Source organism: Erythranthe guttata, chromosome 13 (genome assembly GCF_056151865.1).
Source record: "Erythranthe guttata isolate IM_541 chromosome 13, IM_541, whole genome shotgun sequence".
NCBI classification, from domain to species: Eukaryota; Viridiplantae; Streptophyta; class Magnoliopsida; order Lamiales; family Phrymaceae; genus Erythranthe; species Erythranthe guttata.
The window spans coordinates 11,076,729-11,096,755 of NC_142545.1; the positions used below are offsets into that span (position 1 = coordinate 11,076,729).

The 20,027-nt window shown below is 35.2% G+C and overlaps 1 non-coding gene across 1 annotated transcript; it reads left to right on the plus strand.

The window, feature by feature from the left end:
- Positions 1-1,899: 1,899 nt before the first annotated feature.
- TRNAM-CAU (transfer RNA methionine (anticodon CAU)) lies at positions 1,900-1,971 on the plus strand. The gene has a single exon. It is a non-coding gene; the product is annotated as a tRNA-Met (tRNA).
- Positions 1,972-20,027: the final 18,056 nt, after the last annotated feature.

A 20,027-nucleotide genomic window follows, 5' to 3' on the forward strand; every position in this document is an offset into this window, starting at 1 on the left:
AAAAATTGAAAAAGAAAAAGTTAAAATTGGATATTCATGATCAAAGTTGACTAAGTTGAAGGTATATTGAGGTTACAAATAGGAATTGTGTTTAAATGGTTTGGGGCAATTTTGTCATATACATTAATTTTTCGTTTATTTATAACACATATTAAAGGGATAAACATATTGGCGAAAGAAATATAACCTAAACCTAAAATAATAAAAATGGTTGTTCACGGACTTATTCATAAAAAACCCTACAAATATTGGAGGCCCCTAAAAATTACGATTTTACGAAGGCCCCAGGATGGACTTTCCGGCCTATGCCTTGGTCCGGTCCGGAGCAGGGGATTCGATACTTCCATCTCCCCAAGACTTTGCATTCCTCAAAAGATGCCTCAACATATACATTATAAGTAAATTATACAGCTAGTCGATCGACTTTCAGTCTGAAAATTGGGGTAGATAATAAAGACGATCCATTTTTCAAACTCCTTATCGGAGGAAGTAAAAAGAGGAGTCTCTTCTAAGTAGTAAGTAGTACTGAACGCCAATTATTATTTTTTGACTGAGGAAATAGAATGATATATTCATTTGCTGAGGGGGAAAAAATGTAGTTTCGGAATGTTTCCTCTGTTAAGATTTTTTCGTTGAAATTCTATCTTTTACTAAAAAAAAGAAGATAAAATTGTCGATAGACAGTCTTGAAACTAAAGGTGTAAATGAATTCAGTCGAGGTGAACTCATCATTGTTTTAATTTTTATAGAGTTTTAAATTTATATACGAGTCTGGTTTGATAAGTGATGAGCCTTAGTAGGTTTTTTGGCCCAATTAGAGGGAAAATCTACTTAGAGCTAAGATTCAAGCACAATTGTCCCACATCGGAAGTTTACGACAAACTAGTAGTCTATTCCTCCTATAAATATAAGGTATGATTCATTTGTATATCTATCTCTAATTTGGGTGATATTTTAGCCTTTGCAAAGTATCATTTCCAATATCTGACTTGAGCGTCGGAGTGTAATCGTCGGGCCCACCCCGACAAGTCACTTAGTGTTTTAATTTGTTTTGTAGGATATCGAGTGGAGCCCACCTTTCGACCCCTTCGACACGTGGCAAAGGACCCCCGACATTCTCGTACTTGGAGACCGGCTTGTTGGGCTTCAAGACAAGTGGGCTGACTCGTTAGCAGCATCAATAAGCAAATGAATAGACACGGATAGCAGCATCAATAAGCAAATGATTAGACACGGAATCAACTTTAATCGATCTGAGCCGGAATTGAGTTGGAAATGAAATAGTCTGTTTCTTAACATATTTTACTATTATTTTTCTAATCCAGCGCGAGCTTGTCCTGATTTTCGTATATTAATTAAAATAAAATTTGTGTTCAAGCTTGGTTCATTATTTTAGCGAATTGAGCTCAATTTAGTTTAATGTCGATTTTAGATATGGTCAATTTACGAAAAAAACCCCTCTTGTTTGGATAATTACATCTACCCACCTCAGCTATGATTTTTTCTTACATCTCCACCCTTATGGTGTCAAATTCAACATAATCATCTAGATCTAATGAAATGTGCTCTAGTTTGTACTCGTTTTGTGTAAAAATACAGTTTCTGATGCACCACAATCTGATATATACGAGCTTAAAAACACATATTATGATCATCTTACTTTAAAATGTGGAGTTCGAATAGGATAAAACAGGTACAAAAGTGATAATAATCCATGTAATCTCGAAAATTCCACGAAATTTGAAACCGCAAGGGTGGACGTGTAAAAAGATTTATAGTTTAGGGGGTGGTTGTAATTATCCAAACAAGAGGGAGTTTTTTGTAATTTAACCGTACCTCAGGGGTTGATTGTCATTTACTCTATTTATTTAAGGTTTATACGAAACATTTAACAACAAAATCAGAGTGGCGCAGCGGAAGCGTGGTGGGCCCATAACCCACAGGTCCCAGGATCGAAACCTGGCTCTGATACATTAATTGTTTTAATTTATTTTATTTTTTTATTTTTTTCCACCAAGCGTAAAAAATATAGTTTTTAACGCCTAATTTCATTTTAATTTTTTGTTTTTTTTTTATTTTTAATTTTATTTTTTCCACCAGGATTATGAAAATTCAAATCCACTATATATTCGTCGGATGCTACTACAAATTATCGAAAACCACTGTAAAAATGTACGTAATCCACTTTAATATTAAAAAATGTACGTAAAAAAATATAGTTTTTAACGCCTAATTTCATTTTATTTTTTTGGTTTTTTTTTTATTTTTAATTTTATTTTTTCCACCAGGATTATGAAAATTCAAATCCACTCTATATTCGTCGGAAGCTACTACAAATTTATCGAAAACCACTGTAAAAATGTACGTAATCCACTTTAATATTAACATAATCCACAACAAACTTATCGAAATCCAGTAAAAACATATGTAATCCACTACTAACACAACTCAAAATAACAAACAAAAAAATATTTTTTTTTCCACCAAGTTTAAAAAATTAGTTTTTAATGCCTAATTCCATTTTCATTTTTTTTTTCAATTTTTTTTTCCACCAAGATTACGAAAATTAAAATCCACTATATATTCATCGGAAACTACTACAAGTTTATCAAAAACGACTGTAAAGTTCACGTAATCCCCTTTAATATTAACTTAATCCACAACAAACTTATCGAAATCCAGTAAAAACAAATGTAATCCACTATTAACACAACTCAAAATAACAAACAAAAAAAAAACATAAATTCAATATTCGAAAATCCACTATTTGAAACGTAAACCACTACTATGTTCAGGAAAAAGTGCAAGACTAGTACACCACCACCAACAAGGCCAACGAGGGTCACCAAATCAATCTAAACAAGAGTATAATTAAAAATTAATTAGCAAATGAAAACCAATTTCCAAAAGCAAATCTTGGTGTCACACCATCGTCGGTGGGAACAAAATATGAAGCTTTCATAAATAAATTATTTCCAGCCTAGTAATATTGCATAAATCTGTTGAAACGAAAAATGAATGAGGGAACAACAATGAAAACCACTATTTATAAACAACTATATAAGCATGAAAACCACTATGTATAAACAACTATATAAACATGAAAATCACTCTGTGTAAACTGCTATATAAACATGAAAACCAAACAACTATATACTCATGAAAACCACTTTGTATAATTATCGAAATTCAGTATAAATTCATGGAAAACCACTCTGTATACTTATCGAAATCCACTACAAATTTATCAAAATCCACTATGAACGAACATAACAAACACATAAGATTTATGTTTTATTTTTTTCAAAATTAATCCCAAGTCCAACAAAAAATTGTCGATAAATTCATAGAACACAAATAGTCTGGGCCTTCTGTATGAATTGAAGAAAAAGAATTATGCTCAAAATTGAAGAACATAATTCTAAGTTTGGTATGAACATTCTAAAATCATCAAATAAAACAAATTATCCAATAAAAATGAAAGGCTCCAAAAAATCAAGTAAAAAAATGAACAAGAAATAATTAAACTTCTCCATTTTTCATATTACCCATACATCTTATTAGCCCCGCCGCAAAAAAGGCCACCTCTTCTTCGTCAGTTGGGACAATGCAGATCTGGTCCTAGCAGATGAAGGAACGGCGGCGGCGGATATGGTGGATGGCGAGGAGGCAGGCAGAAGCGGTGATAATGGGGGCCGCATTGGAGCGGGATGTCTCATGCGCGGTGAAGAGGATTGAGATTTGGGGGAAGAAATCGCAACTGGCGCCTACTATTGAAAGAAGAGAGAAGAGAAATCTGAGAAAAAAAAGAAGAAAAAATCCAGAACGTGAGTTATAGGGTTAGGTGAATGATATAATAATGAATTAAATTTTTTATGATCAATTGCAAAATATATTGGATTTAATTAAAAAGTGGAATTTCTTTTGGGTCCCTCTTAAAAAGATAATGTATATGTGGGGGTTTGCCATGTAATCCCATTAAAAAATAGTAAATTTAAATTATAGTTACTTCCTAAACATACGTGAAACAAACTAATTTTACTTTGTTCATGAAACATCGCGTGATAGAATATTTTACTTTCTCATATTCTCCTTTGGGGAATTTACCAACTATTCACAAGCTAAATTTTAATAGGGAAATGTATTGCAGAACGAATTTTAGTAAACGTAGGATATGGTTTTAATTTTATTTTTATTTATGGACCCACATTTTATTGCTATAGATATTTTAATATAAAAATTAATTGTCATCATCTATTTATCATTAACAGTTAAATGATTATATTTATTCTCTACAATTTCGAGTCTCAAACTCATTTGAAAAAAAACCTCTAAATTTATTTGCCTTTAATATCCGATATTGAGTATAACTAAATTTTTACCTAACTTTCAACCGTATTATTATCCAAAGCCGATAAATCCCATGTTCTTGGTGATTAATGATGATTAATGGCATGGTATTCTCCCCAAATAATGTCGTTTGAAAAAAAATAAGATGATACATATAGGTTTTGAATTTTTATACAAAGTGTCTATATTTACTAAAAATATTTTTGTAATATTTTCTCAAAATAATATCGTTGAAAACTTCTAAAAAATTGATTTAACAAAATAAGATGTATATATATTAGAATTTGAATTTTTAAAATAAAATATATATATTTTAATGAGAGTATCAAAATGGTTGAGTGATATTTCATCGAAAGTGTCAAACGGATTATCAAATACATAAATAATTTCTTTGATATCTCAAAATAAAATAAAAAATATTTTTAATGAGATGGGAGTATCAAAATGGGCGATTGATATTTCACCTCTTTTATGTAAAAGTACCTCCCAAAAATTAAATTATCCAAAAAGTAATCACCTACACATTGAATCAGAAGTTGACATGTGACAATTAAAAATGAAACCACTCATAATTTTTCAGTTGATAACCAATTCGACAAGTATAATTAGAATAGATGAATTTAAATGGTTAATAAAATATTTTCTCAAGTATCTTTTCAAAAGTCGGGGCAGCGCCCCTTAAAAAAAATTAAGACTTTTGTTTTTAGAAAAGAACCAAAAGAAAAAAAATACTTTTAGAACATTTTTAAATAGCCTTTATGTTATAAAACACAGTTGGAAAACAAATAAGATTTTCTTAAAAATTACTTCCACCCATCTTTTTATTTAAGATCTTATAATGAGTAAAAGTAGCTTATAAGATCGTTATCCAAACATTTGAAAAATTAATTTTAAAAATAAAATGTAACAACTTATCAGCTCGTAAAACATCTTATCAAATATAAGAGCTTATCAGTTGTTTTAAGTAAACTTAGCCAAACAGGCCCTAAATTACGTCCATGTAGCGGCAGATCCACCTTGGAGCAAGGTTGTGCAACTGCACTCCCTTAATTTTTAGATTTTTTTCTCAACGCAATATATACAATATACATATATACAACGGCGGATTTACTTAAGTACAAAGGTTTGCAACGCACACCCTTAATTTTGAATATATATATAATAGACTAACGTGGAACTTTTGTAAATATGTACTGATTTTAGAGAAAAAAACATATAATGCGACTAAAGTACTTCTATCATTAATCTTAGTTTCATTAATTTCCTCTTTACTGATTAAAATTTATAAGGGACAAAATTGATAAAATAATAATTAAGGCATATTAAAAGTTGGGCAAATTGCAGTTTGCCCCCTGAAAAAATGCCAGTTTTGCACTTTCCCCCCTCAAAATAGAAAAATGAGACTCTCCCCCTTAAAAATATATAACTTGGTGCACTTTGCCCCAAATGTGTATTCCCGGTTTATTTCTCACCGAATGAATGGTTTATATGTCATTTTACATCTTTCTCTTGAGAATCATCCTTTTAGAGTTAAGTAGGGTTCCCAAATTAACAAAATTATCTTCCCAAATTGATGATATTCGCTTCCAAGTTAGACGAAATTTTCTTCCAAATTCAACAAAATTTGTTCTTTGTTCTTCTTAATCATTGTAATGTAGGGTGAAAAAAGATTAAATGACATTTAAAGCCTTAAAAGATGAAATTACGCTTCCAACTTACTCAAATCCGACAAGAATTAGCTCGAAAATACACATTTGGGGCAAAGTGCACCGAGTTATATATTTTTAAGGGGGAGAGTCTCATTTTTCTATTTTGAGGGGGGAAAGTGCAAAACCGACATTTTTTGAGGGGGCGAAGTGCAATTTGCCCTTAAAAGTTTAAAGTAACAAAGAATATGGAACTAGAAAAACTCCACAAAGTGACACTTCATTTGAAATGGGGAAGTAATTATGTTGTAGGTCAAATGGTAGAGAGTACTGAGTTTTATTTCTACATGACTATGTCGATGGTTTGACTCCCCATTGAGCACTTAATATTTTTAGGATAAACTATAGTTTGCAATTGCTATCCCTGAATTATGGGATCTGTCACAAACACTTCCTTGAACTAAAAAACGTAACAAAATAACCCCTCTATTTTTTTGGTCAAACGATAGAAAATTAACACCATTAATTTAATAGTGTAATTACTTATGTACCCTTGTGACTCTAACATGGTCTGTGTGCATATTTCTCATTCCTCTTACTTAGACAAAAAACGTTCCTCCTTCACTCTAAGAACGTAAAATCGAAATTTTCCAAAAATATGATTTCTTCACTGAAATTCTTTAATGGTTTAATTCATCTGAAAGTTTTGATGTCTCAAGACGTCTGGAAAAATTTGGAGGCAAAAAATCAAGAAATCTGAAGAGAGACAAAGGTTAGTGTTGCTTTTAGGGCTTTCAACTGCAAATCGCGACTTGGTCAACTCCCCACTCTTTTTTCATAGTTATGTCAGGGGTTTGTTTTAGAAACAAATTTCTTGTGTTTATGGTTTTTATTTTGTCCATTTTGATGGTAAATTAGGGTTTTCACAAAATTAATGCACAATTTTGAGAAAATTAGGTTTTGGCGAAATCATTTTCGAATTTTTGTGGAATTAATTTGATTTGGTTTTAAGGTTAAATTTTTGGATTTTGTTGGTAATTTAGTATTTACCAGAACAATTTGCATAAATATTGTTATTTTTTATGGGGACTTCTTTATTTTGGTATTAAGATTAATTTTGGGGGTTTTTTTTTTCTGCATCTTATTTGCATTTGATTAATCGATTTTTCTTTTCATTTTTTGTAGGAAAATATGTTTTGTGATCAACTGTATACACTTAGCATTAACTATGGGGGTGTTTTGAATCTGTTTGTGACATGAATGACAATAATCTTGTGAATTTGAGCTATTACTCGACATTTTTCAGTACTTGACAAAAAAAAAAGGGATATCAGCATGGTTTATAAGAAGGAAAAAAGAGGGGAAAAATTTCTGAGCTGAAAATAATGGAAAACGAAGAAATTTACATAAAAAATGATGAAGAGAAAAGTTGTTGAAAACCTCTTTAACCCACACAAAAGGTTCCAACGAGTATAAACATGGCTATAAACAATAAAGTTAATGCGCCACGACATCATCCTCTAACAGATTCGAAACGGGTGGGCCATTTTGTTACGTTTTGTAGTTCAGGGGGGTGTTTGTGACAGACCCCATAATTCAGAGATGCAAACTGCAGTTTCTTCATATTTTTATACTAAATTTACATCTATCTTGGAAATACACTTTTGGGATTTTTTATTATTATTATTTTTTTGTTTTTGTTTTTTAGTTTCTTTTTTTTTTTTTTTTTTTTTTTTTTGCATTGAGCTACTTATACGCTCCCTCCATTCTAGTTTAAATGTCTTTTGGGGCTAATTCACACATGTTAAGAAAAATAATTAATGTTCATGCCATTAATTCTCTTAATAGTAATAAGAGCATAGTTGAGAAAACACAATAAATATTTCATTAGAATCCTAAAGTGACAATTATTTTGAAATAAAAAAAATTCTCTAGAAAGACAAATAAAATGGGAAGGAGGGAATACTAAATTTCTGTCTATCTTGGAAATATACATTATGATTTTTTTGAGTAGTTAAAACAAATGCAAGGATTGTATTGAAAAATGCAAACTTGTAATGAAATATACATTTTGGTACTTTGCAACTCTAATTTATTTATCACTTATTTAATAATTTCACCATTTTTTTTCTCTAAATCTTTCAAAAACTCTTCTAAAATTTGCAATTTTTTTTTTAGTTTTAAAATTGTTTACGTATTTTCATTGTTTTATACGTCTACTATTAAAAACAAATCTGTGGCGCTGCCCTCGAACTCCCATAAATTTACTTTTGGTTCACCAGTTTTATTAAATGTTATTTATATTTTTTTACTGTACTCAATTTCGAACACCCATGGAAAAATTATGTATTCGCCACTGCACAAACACACACACGCGCAAGCGCGCACGCACACACACACTGTGTGTGTGTGTCGTCTATGTGGGTGTGTCTCTATATATGTGTATATCTTAGGTTCCACATGTGGTATAACTATGCCAAAATGCATTTCATGCGACGAAAAAATCTCATTTAGGCGAGAAATAGAATTTATTTCTTCCTCTTTGCGATGTTTTGTTTGCGACGAAAATAATTGAAAAATTACTGTATGAGACAGTAATATTATTGTCTCTGTCAGCAGTATTACTGTCTCAGAAAGTATTATTGTTTTTTTTCAATTGGTTTTTTTACAGTATTATTGTTTTTTTTTAAATTGGTTTTTTCCTGAACATATTTTGGCCTCGTAAAAAATATTATTGCAGTTGACAGTAGTATTAAACATATTATTGTTTAACACAGTCATATTGATATATAACTATCAAGCAAAATAATATTAACACAACAAAATCACTATGTTACATGATAAATTATTGTATAAAACTGATGATGCTAAAAATAGATCACCTTAAATAGTTGAGATCGAGGGAGCTGGGAGAGCAAAGTGAATCACTGCTCACGTGCTAGATGGCCCTGAGATACCTGCGAACAAAGAAAACGTGATCTAGGCCGGGGGTTGATCCGGCGGAAACCCCTCCGACGCTCAAGTCAGACGTGAAGATAGTCGGTAATTGTAGAGAGAATTCGAATAGAAGAATTGATTGAATAATAATAGCGTAGCTTAATTAAATGAACTTAAGTTGTATTTATACTTTATTGATTAGGCCGAGATCAATTTATCGGGCTCAACCTTATTTGGATGTGATTGGATTTCCGTAGAAATAGCTATTAAATTGGGCATGTAACCAGTAAATATGGATCTATTGGGCTGGGCCAATAGACATATCATTAAGCCCCCCACTCTCGAATTGATGCGAGAGCGAATTGGAGAGAGGTACCGGATCATGTCGAGAGTAGACTTGTATGTCGATCTTCTTGTTTGTGGCGTGGACGTAAGGAATGTGATTGGATCGAGTTCCGGTAAAAATTTGCCCCGAAAAAAGAAATTGCGCGTTCCGATAGCACGCGATTAGGGTTATCCGAAGATATGGCGGCGGAGCCAGTAGACCAAGCCGCGCGACTCGGGGATGAGAGAGGAGCCGCGCGGCTTGGCTCCGCGCGACTCCAAGCAGCGCGTTTCTAATGTAAGGGGGCAGCTATGCACGAAGTCCGGGGTAGGGGTGGGGTAGGAGAGAGAAGGAGGAGAGAGAGAGAGAGAAATGTGGGTGGGTGGTGCAGGAGAGAGAAAGAATAGGTGGGTGGTGTAGGAGAGAGAAAAATGGGGGGGTGGGTAAGAGAAAAGAAGAGAGAGAGAGAGAGAGAGAGAGAGAGGGGGATGGGAGGGCGGTGGGTGAGGGGAGAAAGAGAGAAAGGTGGGGGTGGGTGGTGCAGGAGAGAGAAAGAAGGGGTGGGTGATGTAGGAGAGAGAAAAAGGGGGTAGGTGAGAGAAAAGAAGAGAGAGAGGGAGGGAGGGAGGGGAGGGGGTGGGTGAGGGGAGAGAGAGAGAAAGGTGGGTGGGGTGGGGTGGGCGCGCGTTGCGCGGGGGGGGGGGGTGGGGTGGGGTTTACGCGCGACGCGCGGTAGGTACAGTAATTTTTTTTTTTACCTTCTTCTTCCTTTTTCCTCTTTTTTTTTCTTTTATGGCACGTTGTCCGATGGGTGCGAAATTGTAGGTTCTTCATATTTGGAGTAGATGGGATTGCCCACTACTATTTCCTTTAACGTTTATTTTGTATGACATTGTCATTGGTTTGATGCGTTGCTTATATGTGTTTACATTTAGCATTGTGCGTGATGTAATTAATGAGGGGATCAGACTCTCAAGATTTTTTGATGGGGATCGTGCCCCTTGTTAGACCTCATGGGTCGTAAATATGTTAGGACCGTGACCACATTTTAAATGTAGAACCCAATGAAGACAGATAGAGAAGTTTATGAAATCAAGCTGGCCAGGCTATATAGATTATCATAACATCTCTAAGTGTTTTCAGGGTTAAGGTTCACTTGAGCAAATAATTATGTAGTGGCAGAGCAATAACACCGAGTGTAAGGGAAATAATTTGCTTTATTCATTGCTTGAAAATGTGAAGATTACAAGCATATTGAGGCAAATGTGACTTAAACAAATAAGGAGCGAATCGCTAGAAATAACTAAACTCGTACTAAGTAGCTGATGTAGGGGTTTCGTTCAATTGATGTAGAGAGGTGAGGGGATGCATCATCCTTAAGGTAGGGTAGCCCCCCAGTTTAGGATGATGCAATCACTAACAATGTTATGAGCTCCAGAGACTCCAAGTGTCATTGACATCATTGGAAGTCCAGAGATATACAAGGAGATTGTCAATGAGATGTCGACGATTGTCGTCGGCCATCTCGTCGCCGGGTGTTGAATTGATCTTCATCTCTTTTCCTCTTGGGAGGAGGGAGAGCCGAAGCCTCTTCGATGCGCACGTGTTTCTCAGCGCGACTTAGTAGCACTTCCAGAGTGGTTGGAGGTCTTCCTGCAATAGATTCCTTGAATCTACTTTCCTTCAAGTTTTGTTGAATGATTCCAGAGAGCATACTTCCTCCCACGTTAGGAACTTTGTGAGCTCTCTACAAATCATTGAATGTAGTTGCGGAGGGTTTCACCCTCTCTCTGGGTGATTGAAGAGGTACCCGGGGGTCTTAGCATACTCTTTATTGATAGAGAAATGGTGGGTGAACCGATCCGTTAGTTGGGAGAGAGCTTCAATTGACCCAGTGGGCAAGGAGTTGAACCAGCTCAATGCTCGTTCGGAGAGCGTTGTGCGAAACATCTTGCACATCGCCGCATGAGTTGGGCCATATAGATCTGCCATGGCGTAGAACTTTTCAAGGTGTTCCTGTGGGTCACTAGTTCCATCGAACTGCGGTAGACTCGAGACCTTTACCCGCTGGGGTAGTATCTCATTGATTATTTCGATTTTGAATGGACTGCGCCTTATTGGAGGTATTGCCCTTCCACCAATAGGATTACCTATGGGGGAGGTGATTTGAGCGAGATACCCGACTATTAATCTCATCATCTCCAGCATTGTGTGGAGGTACTCGTTGGCAGGAGGCGTTGCCTCTTGAAGGTGAACGTTGGACTTGTTGCCCAGTTCATGCATTATGGCGATGAGTAGATTGTTGCATTCGAGATCTTGGGTCTGAGGTGGATATGTTATCTGGTGGCGGTGGAGGTCGTTGTGCCACGGGTGGAGATGCAAGGAGAGCGTTGACTCACGTTGTTGTGATGTATTGTGCCACTGCTTCAGTGGCAGCTCGAGCTGAAACTTCCGCAATCATGTGTTGGAGGGACTCTTCGGTTATTTGAATCGTTCGAGGAGTAGGGAGCGGTGGATCCTGCGGGGGATTTATCTGGACCTCAAGAGGTGGATCCTGATTACGAGGAGGGAGTGGCAAGCCAGAGCCTCCACGAGGTGGAAAGTTGTTAGCATTGGCACGTTCTCTCCGAGTAGATGACTCAGGGACATCATGCTCGCTACGTGATCTTGTATGCCTTCCCGCAGACGGCGCCATTATGATAATGCTAAAAATAGATCACCTTAAATAGTTGAGATCGAGGGAGCTGGGAGAGCAAAGTGAATCACTGCTCACGTGCTAGATGGCCCTGAGATACCTGCGAACAAAGAACACGTGAACTAGGCCGGGGGTTGATCCGGCGGAAACCCCTCCGACGCTCAAGTCAGACGTGAAGATAGTCGGTAATTGTAGAGAGAATTTGAATAGAAGAATTGATTGAATAATAATAGCGTACCTTAATTAAATGAACTTAAGTTCTATTTATACTTTATTGATTGAGCCGAGATCAATTTATCCGGCTCAACCTTATTTGGATGTGATTGGACTTCCGTAGAAATAGCTATTAAATTGGGCATGTGACCCAGTAAATATGGGTCTATTGGGCTGGGCCAATAAACATATCAAAAACAATAATATTATTATGTTGACCGGTCAAAAAGACAAATATAATAAAAAGCCAAACAAATTAATATTGTTTTGGTTGCAAGTAATATTAATATTACCATTGTAGACAGTTATATTATTGTAATCACAGTAATATTATTGTCAATTATAGTAATATTACAATAGTAGACAATTATATTATTACGTTGATCAGTCAATAAATCAAACCAAATCAAAAAAATCAAAAAAATATATTAATGTGGTTGACAACAATATTATTGTGTTTACATTAATTTTACTGCTAACCACAATAATATTATAATAAGAGACAATAATATTATTGCATTGACCTGTCAACAAATCAAGCAAAATAAAAAAGGTTTATTTGAGATAACCCCTCACCAACCTACTTAATCAGGGGTTGACCCAAAACTTTTTCTACTTTTGACATAAACCCATTAAGGGTTGCATGAATTTAATGATTTTCTTGTGGAGGCAAGATTAACCGATGCAGGTTTTATCGGTAACTTGTATACGTTGAGCAATAACCAACGGGGTAGTAATTGTATTTATTAAAGAATCGACATGGTTTTACAGAATGCTGCGGCGGTGGTTGCTTGTTCACGGACCGTTACCCACCTACCTAGAGTTTAGTCTAATCATTCTCCTTTGCTCATAAATTTGGTAAACTTCACCAGCCTAAGTCTCGATTCTACTTTCAAAAAAATTGGCTAGAGCATCACGATTTTGAGAGATTTGTTAGACATTCATGGCAGCAGGCAATCTCTCTTGGGCAATATAATTTCAAGTAAAAAGCAGTTTGCCCCATAAATTATGGGCCGATTTGCACTTTAACCCCAAACAAAAAAAATTGCATGTTTTTTCCTGAACTCGTTAATTCGTTGCACGGTGCCCCCTGAACTCAATTTTCCGGCAATTTTGTCCGAAAAGTTGAAACATGTGCCTTGCACGTGACATTTGCAGGGGTATATTCGGCCATTCACTTAGATGTTGTATATTAAATATAAATTAATCTTTAAAAAACAAAAAAAAACAAAAAAAAAACAAAAAAAAAACAAAAAACTAAAAAAAAGAAAAATATATTGAGTCTTCTTCTTCTTCCCTTCGCCCACCGTGCCATCACCACCCCAAACGCATCCCAGGCAAAAAATCCACCAGCCACCGTCCTCCACTCTATCGCAACCACCGACCACCAATCCCACCGCAGCAAATCATCATTTCCACCTCTAAACTATTTCCAACTCACCGCCATTACTTGCCTCGTTTCCTCCATTTACCGGTCGAGTCTTCGACCATAGAAGTATAAAACAAATATTCCCCAATTTCTTTTTAAGAAATTACCATCACCGGCAAATCATCTCCACCTCCACCTTCCCCACCTTAATTCCACCTCTAAACTAATTTTAACCCGCCGCCGTCACCTACCTCGTTTCATGGTTCACAACACCGCGCCACAGGCAATTATTCCTCACTCTGTAATTTTTTTTCCCGACGCGCACTCTTCCAACTTTTATTTTCCTCCAATTTCATTTCATCATTATACAAACACGCGAATTTAACTGAAATTAATTTACTGAAAATATGTGCAATTGTAGGATTATCCCATATCGAAGCATTGATCGCATTTCCTCTTCTGCAGTTGTAGATCCGAATTTTGGATGCATCGGAGCGTATTCATTACCTTCCCAATTTTTCTTTTTAAAAAATCACCATCTCCGCCTCTGCTCCTCCGACGTCAAATATCCTAACCTCATCCCCATCTTCTTTAGATCTATGGGCAAAATAGGATTTGAAGACATTTTATTTGAACCGAATCTGAGCCGCCGAGGAGATGTAGTGCACCAATTATCGGAGATGGATGGTGCTATTATTTTTCCGGCGGAGAATGTTACCTGGCTCGCCGACGAAGCTATATCCATGAGAGGAGGAGCGGTGGTGGTCATCTGAGAATTTTGGAATTTTTATAAAATAGTGTTTGAGATTCTTTTTTGCAGGCATGAATTGGATTTTTGGGAAGAAGATGGGTGATGGTCTGATAGGTTTTTGGGAAGAAGGTGGGTGATGGTCTGATGGGGTTTTGGGAAGGAACGTGGGTGATGGTCTGATGGATGATAGCTTTTTTTTTTTCTTTTCTTTTCTATTTTTTTTTTTAATATTTTTTTGCATTTAATATTAAAGATGCAAGTGAAGGGACGAATTTACCCCTCAAAATCTCACGTGCTAAGCACATGTTTTAACATTCCTGTCAAAATTGCCGGCAAATTGAGTTTAGGGGGCACCGTGCAACGAATTAATGAGTTCAGGTAAAAACGTGCAATTTTTTTTTTGTTTGGGGGGTAAAATGCAAATCGGCCCTTAGTTTAGGGGGCAAACTGCTTTTTACTCTATAATTTCGAAGGAAAGCTAAGCCATCTTAGTAAGGCGTTGAAACAATGGAATTGGAGCACATTTGGTAATATCGAAGATAATAAAATTGCCATGAAATCGCGAATAGAGGAGATGGAGAATCGACTTTCTCATACATGGAATGAAGGTTTATTTGATGAATGTCAACAGGTTAAAGAGGATCTTAAGCAGCAGTTGGCATGGGAACATGAATTATTAGCCAGCAAAGCTCGAATCAAATGGCTAGAGAAGGGACATTGAAATACTAAATATTGTCATGCCAAGATTAAAGATCGGAGAAAGAGGAATTCAATCTCTCTTAAATTCGTTGATGGTTCATTTACAACCGACGGCCAGGTTATTGGTCAGAAAGCTGTGGAATATTTTTCGGATCTATTTCATGCTTCGCCTAATCACTTGGATTCGGAACTTTTCTCACGTGTGGAGACCACGGTAACTTCTGAGATGAATGCAACACCGATTGCTCTTCCAAACGAAGAGGAAGTGTTTCAAGCAATTAAAATTTTGGAATCAAAACTCTAGCTATGTATAAAGGTACGTGGATTAAATGGCAGCCTCCATCTCTTCATCGGTATAAACTGAATGTTGACGGCTTGAGGAAGGGAGAGCCTTGTTCCGGTGGTGGTTTGGTTCGCAACTCTAACGATGAAGTGGTTCAAGGGTTTTCTCACTTTTACGGCAAATGATCGCTTCTTTTTGCATAAGCTCAAGCTATCCTTGATGGGCTGATTATATGTCGGGAGTTGGGAGTCGAGGATGTGATCTTAGAGTCAGACTCAAAGCTTGTAGTAGATATGATATTTGCCAAGGCTACAGTTGCATGGGTCATTCATTACATTATATCTGCCATTCGACAGCATCTTCAAGACTCTTGGATTGGTAACCATGTTTATAGAGAGGCAAATGGTGTTGCCGATGAATTAGCTAAATTGGAATATGAGCACAAGGGGATGAAATGGTATTTTGCAGGTGAATTTCCTCGTCGGATTCGAGCCTCCATAATCCTAGACCGTGTCGGAATACCTCGTTTTCGTAAATCGAAAGTTAAATGAAGATGGTGTTAAAGAGTGGTAGCTACTGGGTAAGTGTGGTATTTATCACCAGATTCATTCAAGAGTGGGAGCCTAGCGGAAGCATTCTTGTTTTTTGCATTTGTACCCCAATTTGGGGACCTTTAGATAGTTTTTGTAAATTAATTAGTTATTGGGCTGATAGTTTTAGGATTTCCATTTTTCGCCCCTCTTTGGGCCATTTTGTAATTAAAGAAGTTAGGAGAGTCTCTAATTTTTTACTGCCATTGTAAGGGTACTCTGTTTATTTGTGTAGGCCCACAAGGTTTTAACGAGGCCCCAAATATTTTTAAATAATGGAATTATAAAGTCTTTTGGCCAAAACAAAAAGAAATAATAATAATAAATAAATCCATTAATTTCAAGTTTCATTTGACGTAAACCCAAATAGTTTCATTATACCCATTTTACCCCTTTCAAACTCTAATTATGGTTTGTTTTATCTTACTTATTTTGATTATTATTATTTTTATTTATTTATTATTAACGAAATATTTTTTTTAAATTACTTTTTTTTTTCTGGCGATGGCCTGGATGGCCGGAGCTCCGGTTGACTGACTCAGCATTGGTTAACTTTAATTAGTTGACAATCCATTTTTTGTCTTTTATCCGTTTTTTTTTTTTGCTTTAATTTTTTTTAAGCCGGCGGGTACTCAGAGCTCTAATTAGCTGACTCAGCATTAGTTAACTATAATTAGTTGACATTCCATTTTTTAGTTGAATCAGCATTAGTTAACATTCCATTTTTTTTATTTAAATTTTTTTTCTTCAGCGGCGGATAAATTAAGCTCCGATTAGTTAAGTTGAATTTGCTGACGTCCAAATTTTTTCTTTTAACTTTGTATTTTTTTCCAGCAACGGGACGTCGGAGCTCTAATTAGCTGACTATGAATTAGTTGAGTTCGCATTAGCTGATTTTAATTTTCATTAACTGACATCCGATTTTTTTTTTTCTTCTTTTGACTATTTTTTTCGGCGGCGGGTATTTAGGTCTCTAACTAGCTAACACCTAACTGTTTACTATTGATGTCAGCTAATCGTAGCTACAATGATATCCATCTGAGGAAACACAAAATAAAGAAAGATAAAAAGTCGAATGTCAAACTAATGTTGAAGTTAACTAATGTTGGAGTTAATTAATACTAAGTTAGCTAATTAATCGGAGATCCGACGACCTGTCGTCGGAGAAAAAAATGAATAAAAAAATGATGTCAACTAATGTTAAAGTTAACTAATGTTGAAGTTAACTGATGATGAGTTAGCTAACCAGATCTACGACGACCCACCACCGGAAAAAAATAGAAAGAAAAAAAAAAGACAAAAAAAAATGGAATGTCAACTAATGTTGAAGTTAACTAGTATGTGTAGTTACACTATCTGCGAGCCATTTATCCCCACATGTCATGTCTAGACAGTTACATAAATGTAATCACATATATTCAGTACTTCAGGTACTAAATAAAATTCAACAAGAAAACTGTTAGAGTAGGTGGAACAACAAACCAATTTATGGTTGTGGTCTTTTTGTACTCTTATAATGACAATCAATTTCGTATTAATGAAAGACAAAAAAATTGGCATTCTATATTGTCTCTTGCATGTGCATAGATATAGTCCTTACAGTTACTCTATTACTATTGATTGATCTAGTTGAATCATGAGATAATTTAATAAGAGTAATATAACTGTTAAACCAGTTACTAGTCAACGACTTACACCATTATTGAGGATACCGGTCTTTCCCATTTGAGACTAGGGGTGAGCAAAAAAACCGAGAAACAGAAAAACTGAACCAAAAACCGAAAAACCGAGCCGATATATACCACCCCGACTTAAAACCGCATATACGGTAATTTTTTTTTGAAAAACCGAAAAAACATCGGTTTGTGTATGGAGAATAAAAATATTACCGAACCGATTTCCCGAACCGAACCGATTTATACAAAATGATGTTTTTATATATATATATGATAGATACGTACCCTACCGTGCCTCAATTTTTCGAGCGCCTCCATATGACATGCTTTTCTATTAATTAATTTTGGTTGTGATGTGTTTATTATTAGTTAATTTTCGGTTGTTATTTGTTTATTTTCTCAAATAAATATAATGAAAGTCCAAATATATCGGTTTTATGCCGAACCGATTCGAACAAATAGAAGAAATTGAAACCGAAAATAAACCGAATTGATACCGAACCGTTAACCGAAAAACCGAGAAACCGATTAACATCGAACCGAAAAAAACCGACATATTCGGTTTAAAAAATATGAAAAACCGATATTGGTACGTGTTTGGTTTATTGGAAAAACCGAGCCGTACCGACCCGTGCACACCCCTATTTGAGACTAGCACTTAGTGTATGTGTACTGTGTCTCATAGTCATCAGTAATCGACATTGTGATATCGACATACATAAGTAGGTGCTCATATAGATGAGTTCACTAAACTCCCTCATCATGAAATCTCTACGTGGTTCCCATTATCGAGTAGAGGTTTCTATAATATAGTTGTACACCATTAATCCTGAAGACCAGACATCACTATGACTTCACTAGAGGACCAGCTGTATCGTGACTTGTCCTTGAGTCTCACCGAAGATCGCTCCAAGGGCCAATGTTCGTGCAGTCCGGAATCTAGTGTAAAGTATGTGCATTGTAGTAGGGAATTCGATCACATTATTAGTCATGTATGTCCTGTGTGTTATGATAATTTATAATCAACAGAGTCTCTGTCCAGAGCTGATTGCGTGATGATTAGGTAAATATGTTTCTCTAAGTCATACACAAATAAATTATATTAATAAGAACGTTCACACAGTCAATGAACTCTAGTAGAGGTCTCGGTGAACCAATGGCTCTAGTTCAATCGGGATATATGAGTCAAATAGAGCGTATTGTACGTTAATTGTATCATACGGTTCTTGCAAGCACTTCATTTGTATATAGAAAATCATGATGCGTAGTTGCTAGGCGTCAATTTTGATTTGTTGGGAATTAAGTTGAAATTAGTTTTATCTTAATTAAAACCCTAGGGACGAGTTTGAATTACAATGAGTTGTGGTCCTACGGCTAGCTTATATCTGAACCATCAAGGGACACACGTCTCGGGTACTTGAAATCCTTGAATACAACGGGCTGGGATTAAATTGTTGACATTTACATAATTGGAAGTCAATGTGATTGTATCCAAAATTCGTAATTGTTGATTACGAATCAAAATAAACGAAGAATTTTTTCAACTGACTAAATTGGGAAATTTTCTGAGTTGGCAAATACATTGAGTTACGGTTTCCGATTTTGGAAATTGAAAATTGTGAACTGGCACTCATCTTGACGAGGACGTTACAATGACTACACAAATATAGTTATTTTATTTTTCTGATCATTAGTTTGTAAGAAACGAGCATGAAAACTATTGATAGTAATTAACTACAAGACTCTATAAGTAGTGATTAAATAGTCTTGTGAACATGAAGCAACCCTAGTCGCTCTCCCCTGTCTCTTGGATGTACGCGCCTGCCCTAGTCGAGCCGCCATCGCTGTCTCCCTCTATCCGGCGCCGCCGCCACCACCCACCATCGCTTTTGTCACCGGTTGGTTCATTTTCTATTGTTTTTCTTAAGTTGTATTTTTTGTTTTTTTGCATGTTATGCTCAATGACATATAAAAAAATAATTTAGTAATAAAAATCTTCTAAATAGAAGATTGAAAACACTAATTTATATCTAGATTAAAAAAAATCATGTGAAGCAAATGTTAAAGAAATGTTTAATACATTATTAAAAAGATAATAAATTTTACATCTATTTTTAAACGAAACTTTTAATAATAATAATAATATAATAATAATAATAATAATAATAATAATAATAATAATAATAATAATAATAATAATAATAATAATAATAATAGAATAATTAACTTTTCTATTTCAAAAAAATAGAAGAAGTTTTTTTAATCAATAAAATAATATTTGTTTTTTAATATAAAATATATAATGTACAGATAAAAAATAAAATACTGGGCCCTCTAGGAAATTGGGCCCTGACCGTGGGTCCTGCTCACCCTCACTCCAGGGTCGGCCCTGATAAGCATGTTATTATTAAGTGTTGAATCGAAATATGATTATGCATAATTTATTTCGTTTTATCGAGCATGCTAGTTAATTGTATTTAAATTTTAATTAAA